Raw genomic sequence first — 19,459 nt, 5'->3', positions numbered from 1 at the left:
CCACCCATTTAGTCACATATTCTATTGCAACCAGTATATATGTCTTTTGATTAGATGATGGGTTTATTGGGCCAATAAAATCTAACGCCCATCATTCAAAAGGTTCAATTACTAACTGTGGATGCAGGGGCATCTTGTCAGACTGTCCAGGGCAGCCCATTCTTTGGCAGCTATCACATGCCTAGACAAACTTCTTAGCGTCCTTAAAAATGTTGGGCCAATAATAGCCCATATGTAAGACTTTGTGACCAGTCTTGTTGTCTACAAAATGCCCACCGGAAGGTCCATCATGGCAAGCTTTTAGGATGTCAAATATTTCATCTTCCCTGGCACACCTTCAGATATGAATATCGGCTCCTATGTGAAACAGGTATCCTCTGATCCATGAGATCTGAATGTTGTGTTGCACTATTTGTTTTATTTCACTGGCCATCGGGTGCTTGGGTAATTTCCCCACAGTGAGATAGTTCGCTACATCCGTGTACCATGGTGTTTTCATGGTTACAATAAATAAGTGCTCATCAAGGAATTGATCTTCTACTATTGCCGAGTTGTCTGTCTTTGGTATAAATGAGAGGAAATTTTCCACCGGATTTTCTTTTCCTGGTCGATCCTTCATTGTAATGTCAAATTCCTGCAAAAGGATAAACCATCGTGTCACTCTCCCATTTGTAACAGGTTTATTAGCTAGATATTTAATAGCAGAGTGATCAGTATACAAAACCACAGGGTATCCTATTATATAATGTTTGAATTTGTTAATAGCATAGATTACAGCCAGAAATTCTTTTTCAGTCACAGTGTAATTCAACTCAGTAGGAGATAAATTTTTGCTGATGTAGTATATCGCATATGGTTTTTTATCTTCCTCCTGGCCGAGAACTGCTCCAATGGCCGTATTTGATGCATCAGATGAGATCTGAAATGGTAAATCCCAATTTGGGCCCCATAATACTGGGGTTGTTGATACTAGCCATTTTAAATCTTCAAAAGAAATGTCACATTTGTGAGTCCATATGAAATCGATATTTCCTGTTAATGCATATAATCGTGCAGCAATTTGAGAGAAATTCTTTATAAATCTTCTATAATATCTAGAAAAACCAAAAAAATAACGTACCTCAGTTTGTGTGGAGGGGGTAGGTATTAAGAGAATTATCTGAATTTTTGTTGGATCTACATGAATTCCAACTATTGAGATGTAGTGGCCCAGTATGGGCCCCTCAGTCATCATCATGTGGCATTTTTCATGGCTTAAACATAGCCTGGTAGCAATTCATCTTTGCAGAACTTTCTCTAGTGTTTGTAATGTCAGCTCGAACTCGTCTCCCTAAGGTGTAAAGTCATCCATGTACACCTCGAGTCCTTCATTTATCAAGTCTGTAAAAATGCTGAGTATGGCCCTCTGGAATGTAGCAGGTGCATTTCACAGTCCAAAAGATAAGACCCTATAAGAAAATGTCCCCAAAGGGCAGGTGAAGGTAGTCTTATCCTGGTCTTCAGGGGCAATTTGGATTTGATTGTATCAACTAAAGCCATCTAAGAAAGAGAAGAATCTTTTACCTACCAATGTGTCCAAGACCTGGTCGATGAACGGGAGGGGAAAATGGTCTTTTTGGGTTACTTTACTAAGCTCTCTATAATCGACACATATACGTCACTTTCCATTCCTTTTAGGCACCACAACTAATGGAGACACCCATTTGTTATCAAATATAGGATAGATGAAATTTACATCTAAGAGTTTTTGTAGTTCATATTTAACAATATCTTTAAGGTGAGGGCTTAACCTCCATTGAGGTTGTCGAATGGGCCTCCCATCTTTCTTTGTATAGATATGGTTCATGCATAATTGGGGATCAATCCCTTTCATGTTTAGGTAATCCCAAGTGAAATCCTCTTTATGTTTTCTAAGGAGTTGAACAAGCCTCTGCTCCTGGTCATTAGTCAGGTTTTTGTTGATATTTAGGACTTTCCCCGGTTCAATTTCAATGGTTTTGCTATTATAAATAGTAGTTGTTGGTATTGTCTAGTCATTAATATCTTTTAAGGGATCTTCTTCCATTTCGTTATCCAGGGCTGCTTTGATCATGTGACATTTTAGATTGGATACATCATCTGGTTGGTTAATGTAAGTGTTAATGATGTCATCTTTGGTTTGATCCTTAAATTTGAGAGCATCTTCTACGGTTAGAGGTGATCAAATGTTTTCAGTTAAATATGATACAGGTTGTTTTCTATTTTTTATTATTGTTAGGCTTGGCTGAGCTCTAGGATATAAAGCTAGATTCTTCACATTACTTCCTCTTTCTATAGTCATGTTGCCTGTTCGACAACTTATGTAAGCATCTGTGGTTGCTAGCCAAGGTCTTCCTAGAATTAGGGGATGTCCATCTAGCTGGTTTCTAGGATTTATAATCAGGAAATCTGCTAGGTATTCCCAAGAATCTACAGATACCATTACATCTTGTATGTCCCTTCTAGTTTGACAACCAATCGGTCAGCATGTTCCAGTAGGGTTGTAGTTGGATCCAAGGTTGTAATGCCAAGTTTTTGATAGGTTGTTGTTGTGAGTATATTAATGGCTGCTCCTAAATCAACTAATGCATTGGGGAAGGAACATCCATTTATTTGTACTGTGACTATAGGGTTTCCTGGGTCCTCATATTTCACTGGTGTTTCTCTGCCTAATAATAAATCAGACAAAGTTCCAACTATGTGGACAGTTTTAGGCTTTTTAGTACACAATTACTTAATAGTTTTTTACATAAATGGGAATTTCCTGAATAGCCTGGAGAAGGGGTATTTTTACACAAATATTTTTTAATTCTCCCAGAAGATCGAAATCAGGATAGTCTATTGGGTGGGGTATAATCAATCTTTCTAGGAATGGTGGAGAAGAGGTAATAGTTTGATCGTGGATTTTCTGTTTAACCATATTCTTCGTTTGAGGTGTTTGTTATACAAGTAACGAACGTTCTATTTGTATGTTTTTATCCCCTTCTGACTCAATTTATTCGTCCAGACCCTAATTTGAGTTCATTACACTCCCTCAGCTCAGTTTTTGGCTTTGGTCCTTCAATAATTTGTACAGATTGGATGGGTCTATTGTTGGGATTTGGGTTGGGCTGGGCTGGGATGGGAGTTGTGGTTGAAGATTGGGTTGAGGGTTCTGCTGCAGTGTGTAAGGTGCTGGTAGTGTAGGTTGGGACAGGGGGATTGTTCTTGCTGGCTAGTCTGTAGGTCTTTGCCAGCTTGACTGTTAGTTCTGGTTCTGTGAAGTGGAGGGTGGCCATTGGGATGGATATGTATTGTTCTACCAAAATGGTGGGAAGTAAGGGAAATTGGGCCAACTATTATTTTGATTTGATTGGTTGGACCAAGGTGGCATAGAGAATGGTTGTTGTGACAAATTAGGAAAAGGTGGCTGGTTATGCCATGTAACTCCTGTGTATTGTTGAGCATTATATTGTGGGGGTTAAAAGGAAGAAGATGGGTCAGTAGGCATACTTTTTTGTCATGCTTGCCATTGGCGATGCTGATTTAGCAGATAGACTGGTTCTATTTCTTCCTCTACCTCCTTGAATATTGTTTTTAACCTTGGGAGGAATGGGCAACTTTCTGTGGCATGATCTTTAGTACATATGGCACAGGTCTGTACCATATCCAACGGGCACTCTTTATGACTATGCTTCTTCCTACATCTCAGGCAAACTATCACTAGGTTCTATTTTGCTTCAGCCTGCTTATGCTTGGCTTGCATGATGTCTAATTGCATTGTCAAAGTTCCCAAGATATCTATTTTGAAATCCTCCAGAAGCTTGTCGATTTCTACATGAGTGATGCTTCCACCAGAGATTTTGATATCCCTGGTGGTCACATCACATTCTACTGGTTTCAATCTCGTACTGCCTCTTAAGCACCTGATACACAATTTAATAATATCAGCATTGTCTTCTTGATATATATCACCTTTACCCATAATATTTAATGTCCCTATCCATTGTTCTTTCATCCCTTTAATTAGTGTAGTTTTTAGCACATTATCAGGCAAAGGTAGATTTGGATAGGGAGACCTTTGGAGATTATATTGGAAATGCTCCACGTACTCCTCCAACGTTTCACTAGGTCTTGCTACCATTTGGAATATTTCATCTTTTAGCTCCCTAGAACTGCAATATTCCTAATATTTCTTAAGGAAAGCGGTTTTAATTTGATCCCAATCATTTACGGTTCCCCCACCTAACCCCATAAACCAACGCAGGGCTACTCCTTTTAACATGGAGGGGAACAACTTTAGTTTATGGGGGTTGGTCATGTAATCATAACCCCGACATAATACATCAAATTCAAATAGAAAACCATCTAGATCCTCTGATGTGAGTCCATGAAAGGTGGGAATATTTTGTAGACAGATAGCTTTCATGGGTACGTTGACAAATCTGTCAACAATGGGATACTGCAATGTAGAGGTTTGGGGTGCTTGTGGATTGTTTGCCATTTGATCGAATATATGCCAATACCCTTCTGAGATCTCTGGAGCTAGAGAGTTATCCCTAGGATGTCTAGAAGGTGTAGAAATGATCTTAACAGCACTCCCTCGGTTTGGGATACTGGGTGTCCTTTACACAATTACTACCTGAGGGGATCTTGGTTCCTCTGTTTCCCCTGCTTCTTCTCCTCCTTCACGAATATTACAAGAATTCCCTTCTTGTGAGGGAATTGGGCGTGAATTTTCAATTTCTTGAAAACTCTTCTCAATTCCTTCTATTTTACTGTGGACCTTAGCGTAGGCTACAGATGGTGAGCCTGTGGCCTGAAGGGAGACAATAGGTTGTCTGGGAGTAACGGTTCGAGGACCTACTGATGGTTGAGATTCATCTTTCTTTAAGATGTCATCTATGAAGGTTGATTGTCCAAGGGTCCCCGGTCCCTTAGATTTTTCAGGTTTGGGTAGTGGAATTGGATTGTTTTTGGGTCTTTTCTTCTTAGTCATTTATGCAAACATTTCAAATGTTTATCTCTACCCTAAGTTCCTAGCAACTCTGCTAGAAATTGGGTGGGGGAGCAGGCATTTTACTTGCTGCGAACGCAAGTTCTTACCTTCCGTTTTTAATACCCAGTTCTCTCTCAACAAACAAGCATCAAATACCCACTTCAGTTTTCTATAATTGTGCTGAAAAATGGGCAGAGGAGAAAGCACTTTACTTTCTCGTTACGTAGGTTCTTACCTTTTGTTTTTAATACCCAATTCTTCCTCAACAGCAATTATCAGATGTACATCACTCTTTGTAAATGGCTACACTCTCCCCGGCAATGGCCCCAAAATGTTGATTGATAAAAGGTGCCTTTTAAAACTCCTATTTATCCCACATTAATTATCAACTAGGGCAAGTCCTCTTATTTCAAGAGTGTACATAGTATGTGGCTATTATTAATTCAGAGAGTAATCTTTCCTAAATTGTAGTATAGATCTTTTAAATACAAGAGTAAATGGATGCATCTACTAAATTCCAATTGCAATTATTAAAGAAAACTCAATCCTCTAACGAAATCAAATCTTACAGCAATTCAAGTAGAAACAACATCAATTGGGAGTACAGTAGCAATAACTTATCTCTTCTGAACTGATTTTAATCTAAATCAAACTCAATCTTCAATAAATAATCCTGATAGCAATGATATCAATCTGAGAGTCCAGTAGCACTAATCAAACTCTTTACAGTTGATTAAATCAATCTGAATAATTACCTAAGTAACTTAATCTGTAATGAATAGAAACTGAATCAAATGACAATGATGTAAATCATATAAAGCAGAGATATATTGTCAATACAATAAATAAATGGCGAAGGAAATAAAATCACAGAAAGTAGGAAAATTATCAAACCAATCACACTTGCAAGAATTGGAAATGTATGACACAAAGAAGGCAATTAAATCCACCAGAGGCTAGGCCCTTAGCCCTCAGTGAACACTATTAAACTACTTAAGATAAAGCGAGGGGACAACAACTTCAATTATGTATTAATCATTGAATGTAATTGGCATTACAATATAACCGTGTTCTCTCAACAGCGAGAGTCTGTAATTAAAATTACAATTTCAAATAACAACAGAGATCTCTCTCCTTTCTTCTTACAATCATCTCCTTTTATAATCAGAAAGGGTAAAAGATAAATGGTAAATGCGATCCCTCAGGATCTCCTGATCCTGAGGGATTCGTAACCAATTTCTAAGTTCTGACATCTTTCCTATTTCATGCTACTCCCTCTAATTTTCTCTTAGACATATCCGCAACCGACTCATTCCTTCCTTTGCTTGTCTGATTTTTTTTATTCCTTCGATAGGGAACAACAATTGCCCCTTTTGTCGTTTTCCTGCATAAGGAACCTAAAAGTTAGCCAAATCGTAACTACAAATAATTCCTCCATTTCTTACCATGATTCCTCATTAGATTAATGCATTAAGATATAGAAAAGATAAGGATAAATGAAAAGGTTGATGAGATTAATAGTAAACACATACCCATTTCGTGACTCAACACGTACCATCTACAGTCACCATTATAACCAATTTGCAGCCTGAACCACCAATTTTTAGGTATTTTGAGAAAAAACTAGAACAACTCTCTCAATTTGAAAATGTACAGTTAATTCAAAGATTAATTAATTGAATTTAATTAATTTTCTCCTAAATTGAAGAGTATTTCCACCTGAGTACCCAAACCCCTCTTTTGCAAATTGCAAATTACCCTCTCATCGCACTAGAGTTTTTAAAGCCTCACTGCTACAGCCTATACAATCCTAATTCACACCTTTCCCCCTAAAAATGGCTTCCCATACCTCTCTGGACGTGAGACCTATGTCAACCCCTCACCTGGATATCGACCATTTGGCACTAGCAGATAGGGGTTTCCAAATAAAAGACACTGCTACTACAGCCTACCTTCTACAGCTCCACTGCTGGAGTAAGGACAGATTCCTGAACCATGTATATGGCATCTACCTTTGGGAATCCAATTTACCCAAATATATATTCCCAAAGTCCACCCATTCTCTGATATCATACATTTTTGTCATGCCTACTATATCCATAGCAAAAGAGCTATTGTGGCCCCAAACTAGCAACACTTATTCACCCTTACACTAGAGTCCATCAACCAAATGCTTCAAGTCGAACCTAGCCCTAATCAGACCCCTCTATCCATTGGAGACCTATTGGACCTGTATATCACCCTAAACGTGGTTAATATAAGGAAAATCTTCCAGACTTTCATCATTGAATGCCAACATACTCGCACAGATACCCCACCCTATGCTGCCACTATTTTTTCAGAAACTGGAAGACATATAATTACCATGCTCTCTTGCATCCTAGGATATACCACAGATGAGAATGTGGATGAGGTCAACCTAGCATGCTTGTCCATTTTTACCCCAGGAAATCCTCCTGCTATCGTGTACAACTATGCTCAGTTCATTGCAGACAGGATGCATGAACAAATCACAAGACTTCCCACTGAAAGAGTTTTCAAGTACTCTTCAGTGTTGTTTCACATGTTTTTATATTACCAAGCAGACAAGTTCCCTATAAGAATATAGAAGTTGGATACCAAGGGAAAATAGAGATCAATTGTCTTCTAGACACCCTTGATCCATAAATGCTCCACAACATTTACATACAAAGACTTCATAGATTCATTTGTCTACCCGGTCATGAACATGCTGACTAGTAACCCTCAAACTAGAATTGACCAAGAAATAAAGAGGGTGTTATAATTGGGTAAGAACATCAAGGTGGAAGACTGATAATTGTACTAGAACCACACTAAAATTAGGGTTTATGGCTGCCAATTAACCCCTTATAAGTTGCCCAAATACCTCCCTACAAGGATATTTTCACTTGAGTATTTTAGACAAATCATCAAGTCTGATGAGGTCCACTTCCTATTTGTTAGGAAGAAGACCCAGATTAAGATGAAAAACCAATTGGGCCCATTCATTTGCAATAACAGAGAGGCTGGACCAGAGGCTGCCAAGAAACTACAACAGATGAAATTCAGCAATAGCTTCATGTGGCAATATGACCCTCATGGGGTCATAAACAAGCTAAGACTCAGGGTCAAATTGGGACCTTACATCCATCACCCAAGACTTGACATTGAACAGTTTGCAAACCAATCTGAATGGTTGGAAAATACATTGATTGATATGGATAACACAGTTGTGGATGTGGAGAACACACTCATTGATCTAGAAAAGCAATTTGATCAGATTTCTTTCCTACAGGTTCCAAAACTAGGGGAACCAATGAATATTCATCCTATATTACAGACCCCAGCCAATGAGGAGAAGAATCCAAAGAGGAATAGGGAAGAGGCATCTAGTTCTACCATGGAGACTACAAATGAGCTATTTGAACTTAGAAAAAGACCCAAATTGAATCTTGTGTCTGAATAGGAGGAGAACATTTAATCAGTGGAAATAATTGACACTGAAACAATGGGGTAGAGGAGCAAAGACACAACTTCTTCAGGTGAAACACAGTAGCCATCAACCTCCTACACTCAAATGATTGAGAGACAACAAAGTGTTGAGGTTTCTTCCTTTGTCAGTCTAGATGACAGAGAAAAGGACATCAAAGTCAGGTACAAAGAAATAAGGATGAGGAATGAGAAGAAGGCAGAGACATATGTCCAATACTTCAAACATACACCAGCCAACTAGAGTTGGTTGATATCAGCCTTTGTCATCAAAGCATGAAAGATGCAGGTATCATTTTTGCAGCCCACTGTTCAACAACCAAAGACCTCGGCTAACTATAAGAAGACTAATTTTGAGGTGTTGGCTAGGTATGTTCATCCCTTTGATCAGATAGAGTTCCACAAGTAGGCTGGGGAGATGATTTATTGCACCCTTACAGGAAAATCCATTGCTGCACACAGGTTGCAGGATTCACTAGATAATGTAACAACCCAATATAAATTGGAGAAGGCCTCTTCACAGGCCAAAGACAACAGGATCAAGTCATTGGAGGACTTGGTCATTGAACTGGGTCATGATCCAAGTGACATTAAGGCTACTGAGAAATTGATCAAAAAGAAGAATGAGGATATAACAGCCCTCAAGAAACAACTTAAGTTGCCTCATTTACAACACCCACAAACAAAGGAGGTCCTGGAGAGCCAAACCAGTCATGAAGAGATGATGGACCTAGTGCTACAACTGAATGATCAATTAAAGGAGATGGAGAAAGAATTCAATAGCTTGATTTAGCTAAAGCATGCTAGTCTTGATGATGCCCCTGCAACTGTTATCCTAATAGTTACCACTGTTGTGCCTTCTACTTTGTCAGCATCCTTGGTTCCCATAGCTCCAATGGCCACAACACTGCTAGAATCTACACCAACTACATCAGCAACAGGGTCTACAGGTGATGAGGCAAATAGGCTGGTCAAAGCAATGGAAGAAATGTCTATTTAGACCACTAAGATGAACAGGCTTAAGGAAAAAGTTACTAGCCTGGAAACAGATTACAAACTTGCCCAAATCATGTACAAAGAAGAACAACAGAAGTCTACCAGGATGAATGAATGAATCAAAATCCTGTAGAAGGAACTGACATTGAATGAGCCTCTACATCAGGCTAAGAAGAAACTGTGGGCCAATATCATTGACTCTGTCAATGATATTTTGCCATCTATCCAAGTTATTTTTGAATAGATTGATTTAATAAAGCAAGCTATGGAAGCCATTCAAAGAGTCAAAGCAGAACTTGGAGACATGCGAGAGGAAGCTACGAGGATCATTCACTTCCTCAACTCCAAGAACAAGTATGAGCTACAGGAATTAGAGATACCTGACATAACAGGTACAATTTTGGAATTTAAAAGAGTCCACACCAAGAGGAATCTGATGTTGAACCTAGAGGATAAGTGCCAAACCATGCAATTAGACATTGACAGATTCATGGTGAAGTTCGAAATTTTGAGACAAAAGGGTTTACTAAATCCCTTGGTTATACGTGATAAGCTGATGACATAGGAGGACTATAACAGAAAAATCCAAGAAGTGGCCAGACATTAGGTGAATACTTCATCCACGAAGGGCATACCTACTGGCCAAGTATTATAACAAACTTTTGAGAATTTGTTTTACCTCCAGCATGAGGTAAAACACCTTTTTATCAATAAACCTACTTTTTCCAAATATACAGAGGCAGATGAGATCTACAGGAAGATGCTCAATATCCAATTACCAGATGCCGAGACATGGGAAAAACTAAATGATTTACTGTAGAAATACACAGTAAAGATATAAAAGGTACAATAAAAAGTAAAAGGACATAGTAAAAGGATATTGACAGGTCATCCAGGTCAAAGTGTATCAGTTGAAATATCAGAGTGAATAGAGCATCCAACGTGAAAACCAAAGAGCTAAGCATATTAAAAGGAAAAAGATTAAAGCCAAAAGAACCTAAATAACAGGGACAACAAGCAGCAATTCAATAGTTGTCTCTATCTTCTTGCATGAAGATATTTCTTTCTCCTAGATTAGTTCCCAAGATAGTTTGGGATATTTTGTAAATTATTTTTGTATAAATACTTCATAATTCAAAGTGTTGAGTGTGGATTGCTATACATTTGTAGAGTTTTTTTGATCTTAAACCTAAGGGTTATTGTACCAATTTTCAATTCAACAGACAGGAGCAAGTAATAAAAAGATTGCATTACAGGATTCATGAAATGAGCTATTGCAGTGAAGTATATTCTTTGTCTAATTTTGTTAATTTATTATGTGTTTCATAAACTTAAATGCTATCTAAATTTGAATGAATTATTTGGAATCTTAACTCAGAATTTGTTTAAGTACACCTTGTTTTGCATAGTTAATCATTTATATGTTTTCCTTTGATATTCAGATTTGAGAACCCTTAATTGCTCTCCCATCCTAGTTGACCTCTTTCATTTCTCTTCATAATCCGTCTAAGGAACCCTTAATTTCTCAATGGATCCGATTGGAAACCATTTCACCATCAAGCCTTTGAGATCTGTAGAAACTCCTCTATCTTGCCCTGTAGACACTGTTTTCAGAACTTGATCCAATCCTGTTTGTCTAACATTTGACCCCATAGCCCAATGGTAAAATCAAACCTCTGTTCATTTAAGTAAGTGATCCCACCACCCAAATTCAAATCAAAACCCAAGTACAACAATAACTAGCCTAAAATCAAATAACTAAACAAAGTTAAATAAAAAAGAGAGAGCCCTCTCTTAGATTAGGAAGGCTAGATCATGATCTCCAAAGTTGGTTTGTGGTTACCTCTAAACATTCCTTTCTTCAATAACTTCTAGAGAAATTTTGGAGTCATAACAGTTTCAACATTATCCCATATGCATTACACTTTTCTAAAGGGAACTATCAAAGATTGAGAAAATGATTAATCTGCCTTATATTACTTAGTGTAAAGAAAATAGAATTATGTGAAGTGTGAAAGGAAACTAAATCCTGTAGCTTAAATGAAAAGAAAATATATGAAATATTTACACAATTATTATGAAACTACAAGTTATATATTATACTATATAATATAGGTCTTACCCATATGGGAATATGGGCAATAGGGAATAAATGAATGCTTTGGAATATTATTTTGGAACCCATTCTTATTACAAGAAATTAATAATGTATCTTTGATATGAACTTAATAATATGTCCTTGATATACATCAAAAGAAATGCATGAAGAAGATGATTGCAGAGAGAGCTACGAGTGTGGTAGGTTAGGGTTTCAGGGTTCCACGGCCTAGACCTGACAAAAATTCTATAGCAAAAACCAAATGGAGATCTGCAACTTGACTGAGACGGTGGCTGAGATAGTGATGAGTGGTACAACATAGGGGAGGGGGGGGAGATCCCCTCCTACAGGAATTTTGCAGTACGTGAATCAAGCCAATATGGCACCACAGGTTGGAATGGGGGAAAAGGTAAATGGATCCCGGTTTTGGGAGCCAAATGACAGGCAGGCTTGGGTGGAAGGTGTCTACAAAGAGTTGCAAAAAAATAGAGATTCGTCATCCCAAACAATTGTTGGAATTATGACACAGATTTGGCACTATGACACAAGTGTTGTCCTTGATGGAAACTCACTCAAATGATAGATCATAGTTCAGACTCTCAGAATGAAGAAAGAGAGGTATACATAGGTTCCTCATTGACCAAGGCGCGTGTACACATGGGTTCGCAGACCAAAAGGCGTGTATGGCATACACACACACTTTCATGGAAGGAATGCGTGTACATGTTGGAAAACTTAGTTTTGGTTCGTGGTATTTGGTCCATGGTATTTTGATCCATGGTATTGGTCCAAGGTAACCTATCTGAAGTGTTGACCCCAGGTATTTGGTCCAAGGTATTGGTTCTAAGTGGTTTTGGTCCATGGTATTAAGTAAGGCATAAGACTATAAAAGGAGGAGAAGATCATTAGGCAAAGGCACTTAGATATTGAATATCTAATGAAGAGAAAGATCTAGAATACAGGTTATTAGGTTATGGTGCACAACTGGATCTGAATCAAGGACGAACCTTAGCGCTTGAGGAAGGATAAGATCTAATGATGGGCCAAGATCTTAAAGCTTGACATGAAGTATCTTTGTGTGTTTTGATCTTTTATCTGAATAACTGACGCATGTTGTAGACAATAAATATGATTATTTGGGTATAACTGAAGTCTAGAACTGTTGTAAAGATTAAATGATAATTTATAGATCTGTACGCAGGTTCACCTTAGAAAAGGCACGTATATACGCTAGTTCTGCATATCAAAACACTGTATACATCTTAAAATTGATTTGCAGATCTGTATGCAGGTTCACCTTGAGGAAAGTGTGTATGCACGCAGGTTCAACACATTGAAGTAGCGTATAACTCATAAAATATGCTTTGGCTACTTCTGGTTGTTGTTACAGTGTTCTGGGTTCTGGTTAGTGTATTCTAGTTACAATGTTCTGAAATGTGATTGATTGATTCAGTTGTGGTTGGTGCAGAGGAGATTGATTAATGTAGATGTATTTGATGTTTGAATGATGTTATTGATGAATCTAGTCTAAAAATTATGAAATGTGGTCCCTGGAAGAAAAGATAAGGTTGTAGCCTTCTATAGGTTGGCACCTATGTACTAGTAAACATATCAGCTAGTACAAGAGCTAGGGGGTTGTAGCTCCCTTCTAGGAGAAGCTGGAGAATGAGAGAAGGTTGTAGCCTTCTGCAGGTAGAAGCTTGCGTACTGGTATAAGACTACACCGGTACAAAAATTGTAAAAAGAAGTTTCTTATTAAAAATAAGATAGAGACGATTGCAGCAAGTGGTTTTCACCCACATTGGGTTTCCACCTTATATCTTGTGTTCATGTGTGTGATTTTCTATTCTATTTTACTACACCTAGTTATTGTTTATATGGTTCTGATGCACTGGGTAAAGATCAACATATGATAAATTAACTGAATCATAAGTTTCCAGGATATACGCTAGTTGCCTTAAATACAGTTGCGTATACATGCAAGTTCCATTAACTGAAGTAGCGTATATGAATCTGATTATGGAAATGAAATATTATTGACTTTCTAATATTGATTCACCCCTCCCCTCTCAGTATTATTTCCAACAATTGGTATCAGAGCAGGTCCTTCAGAAGAAGCTTGATCGCTTGAAGGAAGATCTATCATCATGAGTAACTACAAAAGAGAGGGATCCATTAGACCACCAATCTTTGATGGGAGCAACTTCATTTATTGGAAGGTAAGGACCACAGCCTATCTTCAATCTCTTGGAACAGATGTCTAGGAAATCGTGGAAGGAGGATATACATTTCCATCAACAATTCCTACAGATACAACAGGTAAGAAGAAATATGAAACCAATGCCAAGGCTATCAATACGTTATTAGGGAGTCTGTCACAATCAGAATTTGTGAAAGTTATGCAGCTCAAAACCACCAAAGAAATATGGGACAAGATCGTTCTAAGCTATGAAGGAGACAATCAGGGAAAATGTGAAAAACTGCAATCTCTCAGAATTCAATATGAAACTCTCAAAATGCACAATGATGAAAGTATTGCTAGTTACTTCTTACATATAGATGATATTGTTAATTGCATGAAGAATTTGGGTGAAGAGATAAAATAAGTTACTTTAGTTGAAAATGTTTTAAGATCCTTGTCTACTAAGTTTGAATCAAAAGTATTTGCCATAGAAAAAAAAGCAGGATCTTCAGGCTATTACTATGACATAGCTGCACGGAATCTTAACTACTTTTGAAATGAGAAAAGGAGTTCCATCAGATATGAGAGAAGTCGCATTCAAAGCTTCAGGAAGAGAAGAATTCCATAAATCGGGACATATTTTAGAAGGAGAAGAAGAATCAAACTTTGTCAAGAACCTTCAATGGGGTTCCGGGAGATTCAGAGGTAAACTACCTTTCAAATGTTTTTCTTGTGGAAGAGTCAGTCATTATGCTACCAAATGTCCTCATAAAGATAAGCTTAATAAAGGTAAGGAATCAGCAAAATGGAATAGAAAACAAAGTGTAAGTAAGAAGAGCTACTATACTCATGAAGATAGTGATGGTTTGTCAAATAATGAGGAAGATGGAAATAGTAATGACTATAGACTTCTAATGGCTTTTGAAGATGATGATTTCTTGGATGCTTTAGATGAACATGACCTTTATGAAGAAATCTCTAAACTCAAAGTTTTTTTAGAAGAAAACAATATGATTATAGATGATCTGACATTCCAACTTGCTGAAAGAGAAAAACACAATGAAAAACTAGAATGTGAAATTGTGGCTCTAAGAAAGGATATTAAAAAAAAAAGCTCTCAATCTTAGATTTACTAAAGGATCAGAAACCTTAAATGAAATTATCAAAGTGCAGCATTCTCCTCTGATAAAGATAGGTCTTGGATATGTTGAAGAATCATCCCAAGCACAGAAGCTGTCAACCTCCACTAAAAGCTATCTTGATGCAGCAAAGAGCAGTGAACAGTTTGACAATCGACAACAAAGGCATAAAGCAGATCACCAGGTAAATCAGGTTCAATTTACTTCAAGGATGAACAGAAGCTACAAACCTCAGGTAAATCATACTCAATCTGCTTCTAGAATGAATATCAATAGAAACTACAGTCACCAGGTCAGTAGATTCGATAATCACAGGGACTTCTTTAATGGCCAATGTTTTTCATGTCATAACTTTGGACACAAAGCCGCTCAATGTGTTGCTTACAAGACCATCATGACTAGAGAAGCAAAAAATCAAAGGAACGTGATGGCGATCATGAAACGAACCTACAATAAATTTTCTCTTCCTGAAAATGAAATAGAATTCCCTATCTGCAACAACTTTGGTCACAAAGAATCTGAATGCAGGAGTAAATTTCGGCAAACATCTCAGAAGGAGAAAACTGCATTAAATCCCAAAATATCGAGAAAGAAAGAACCACAAATAGAAAGATGTGGTATAGCCCTGTATGCAGAAGGACAAGAAAATTAGTGGTACATCGACAACGGATGCTCGAAACACATGACAGGTGATAAAGAAAAACTTTAGTCATATAATGCCTTCGAAAAGGAAAATAAGGTCTCATTTGGAAATGATACTCTTGCTCTCATAAAAGGGAAAGGGTATGTTCTTTTAAAAGAAAAAGTTAAAGCTGGGAATAATATGTATGTTGATGGTGTAAAGCATAACCTGTTGAGTGTCAGTCAAATGTGTGATCAAGGAAATGAAGTAGTATTTTGATCAAATGGATGTGTTGTTCATGAGCTTGATACAGGAGAAACCATGATCAAAGGTACAAGAGCTCTAAACAACTTATATATACTCAAGGGAGGACAACAAAAATGCTATCTAAGCAAAAAATGATGAACACTAGCTATGGCACAGAAGATTGGGGCATCTAAGCCTCTCTCAAATAATAAAAGAAAGAAAATTCCAGGTTGTTCGTGATCTTCCTAATATCAGTATTCCAGAAAATACAATATGAAAATCATGTCAATTTGGTAAGCAAACCAGGTCGCAATTCCCTGAAAAGGAAGGATCAACTAGTAAGCCTCTTGAACTTGTTCATACTGATTTATGTGGTCCATCAAGGAAAAAGTCACCTCGTGGAGAGGAATACTTTATATTGTTCATTGATGATTTCTCCATAATGTGTTGGATATGGCTTCTAAATCATAAAGATGAAGCACTGAAAAATTCAAAGCCTTCAAAGCCCTGGTTTAAAATGAATCAGATCGAAAAATCAAATGTCTCAGATCTGATCGAGGAGGGGAATTTACCTCAGATGAATTCTTTGACTTTTGTGAAGAACATGGAATAAAAAGGCAATTCTCCACTGCAAGGACTCCTCAGCAAAATGGAGTGGTAGAAAGGATGAACATAACTGTTCAACAAATGGCTCGTGCTATGCTAGATGAGTGTGGAACTCCTGCAACCTTCTGGGGTGAATTTGCATTCGTTGTCATCACTATTCTCAACAAAGAAAATGTTCAAGTAAACAACGCTCAAACTCCACATGAACTTTGGTATGGTAAGACGCCTACCGTAAAATACTTCAAAGTTTTTGGAAGAAAATGTTACATCAAAAGGATTGATGAAAAACTTGGCAAGATTGAACTCAAAGAAGATGAAGGCATTCTCCTTGGTTACTCTTTTCGAAGTAAAGGATATAAGTGTTATAATAAAAGACTTGGGAAAAGTATCGAAAGTATTGATGTTATGGTTGATGAAGCGTGCAAAAATCCAAAGCAAGTAAAAACCAAAGTTTGTGGAGAAGATGAGGATTATCCTTCCGCATCAAATCAAACTAATTCTGAAGAAGAAACCAATGAAGCACCAGAAGAATAGATAATGGCAGAAGAAAAGACACCATCTAGGTATGTTCAGAAAAATCATCTAGAGACTCAAATATTGGGACAGAAAGAGGCAGGTGTGCAGATAAGAAGAATTATTTCATAAGCTTCAAGCTATCTAGCATTGCTTTCCTCCATCGAAACTCAAAATGTAAATGAAGCATGCAAATATGAAAGTTGGGTCAAGGCCATGATGAAGAACTTGAGCAAATTGAAAAGAATAATACTTGGGAATTAGTTCCTAGACCTCATGATAAGAATATCATAGGAACCAAATGGATATTCAAAAACAAGCTGAATGAAAATGGCGAAGTTATTAGAAACAAGGCTAGACTTGTTTGTAAAGGATATGTTCAACAAGAAGGTATAGATTTTGAAGAAACTTTTGCACCTATTGCTAGACTTGAAGCCATAAGAATGTTCCTTGCTCTTTCTAGTTTCCAGAAATTCAAAGTATACCAAATGGATGTAAAATCTGCCTTTCTTAATGGGGAGCTAGAAGAAGATGTATATATTGAGCAACCAAATCATTTCATCCTTGGAAATGATCCAAAACTTGTATGTAGTCTCAGAAAGTCTCTCTATGGCCTAAAACAAGCTCCAAGGGCCTGGTATTATCATCTTGACAAATATCTCCATCAACAAGGTTTTTCAAAAGGATCAGCTGATAGCAATCTATATACAAATATTGACAATAATAAATTGCTAATAATTGTTGTGTATGTTGATGATATCATTTTTGGTAGCAATGAAGAAGCCATGAGTCAAAACTTTGCTTTGGTAATGCAACAAGAATTTGAAATGTCCCTACTTGGTGAGCTCACATAATTTCTTGGTCTACAAGTTCAACAAAAGAAAGATGGTTTTTTTTTTCACAAACCAAGTATCTCAAGTAGATCTCAAAAAAATATGGCATGGAAGATTCTAAACCAGTATGTACCCCAAATGTAATAGGATGCAGTCTCAACTCAAATGATGAATCAGCAGCAGTACATCAACTAACCTACAAATCCATGATTGGCAGTCTGCTTTATCTAACATGTACCCAACTAGACATCATGCATGCAGTGGGAATAGTTGGAAGATTCCAAGCCAATCCAAAGGAATCACACCTTTAGGCAGTCAAAAGGATTTTCAAATATCTTCAAGGAACACCGAATTTTGGTCTATGGTATCCTAGAGATATAGATCTTACACTTCATGCATATACAGATGCAGATTGGGCAGGAAGCATTGATGATAGAAAAAGAACTGGTGGTGGTGCATTCTATATGGGTTCTAGATTAGTGTCTTGGTTCAGCAAGAAATAAAGTTCAATTGCATTATCTACAGCTGAAGCAAAATATGTCGCTGCTGCATCTTGCTGCACACAACTCCTTTGGATGATGCAAACATTGCAACACATTCAGATCACATGTACTCCACCCATCTCCATTCTATGTGATAATACAAGTGCACTCAGTATTTCAAAGAATCTAGTGATGCATTCCAAGACCAAGCACATACCCATGAAATATAATTTTCTACACGAACAAGTGCTTGAAAAAAAGGTCAAATTGGAGTATGTTACCTTCGAAGAACAGGTTGCTGATATATTCACCAAACCATTGCCCAAAGAGACATTTGAATATCTCAGACAGAAGTTGGGAGTAGTTGATGTATCATCTTACGGTTAAAACTTATCTTTTTCAGAGAAAAGTGGTTATACGCGAGTTCCATGAACTGTATCCGCGTACATACACCAGTTTCTATGGATACAATCGCGTATATGTTGGTTTGAAGAAAAACAGTGGGCCAGACTCAGGATGAAAGGAGTCTGATATGGGTCTAACAGTGATCATCTGGCACAGGGGTAGCATATAATTCGAATAATGCATTGTTGGCATTATCTTAGAAGATCTTGGTACAAATTCACAATTGTTTTTGATGCAGGTGGAACATGGTCAGGGGGAGATCATGGTTGCTGGTTTAGATGGTGATTGACAGATGCTGTTGATGATAGTTGTTGATAACTATCATGGTCTTGTTTTAGATATTTGGTATATCTTTTAATGTCAAGGTCATGAAACGACCTATTTTGGTTCCCCACTATCCATGGGATGGATGATGTAATGTTCTTGTTTTGACATGTATAAACATTTGGTATATCCCCACTTGGTTGGGAGATGGATGTATGTATGATTCATTGGTGATAGGAAGGTCATTTATGATGTATAGAGTCATGTTATTCTTTTAGAACATCTTTTTGCAGACCATTCTTATTTTCACGGGGAGCATGGACTTGAGCATGGAGCTCAATTAGCACTCTTCAGCATATCAGAACATTCAGCATGTACTCAGGGGGAGCATAATCCTTTTCCCTTGATGACAAAGGGGGAGAGTGACAGTGACTTGGGGTTGCCATCAAGTCCAAGTGGGAGATTATTGGCATTATGACACAGATTTGACACTATGACACAGGTGTTGTCCTTGATGGCAACTCACTCAGATGACAAATCACAGTTTAGACTCTCAAAATGAAGAAAGAGAGGTATACGCAGGTTGTG

This window comes from Pinus tabuliformis, chromosome 1_2, assembly GCF_031772625.1.
Source record: "Pinus tabuliformis cultivar Carrire ecotype Pingquan chromosome 1_2, CPIR1, whole genome shotgun sequence".
Taxonomy (NCBI): Eukaryota; Viridiplantae; Streptophyta; class Pinopsida; order Pinales; family Pinaceae; genus Pinus; species Pinus tabuliformis.
The sequence above is the reverse complement of the archived record's forward strand: the minus strand, read 5'-3'. Positions refer to the sequence as shown.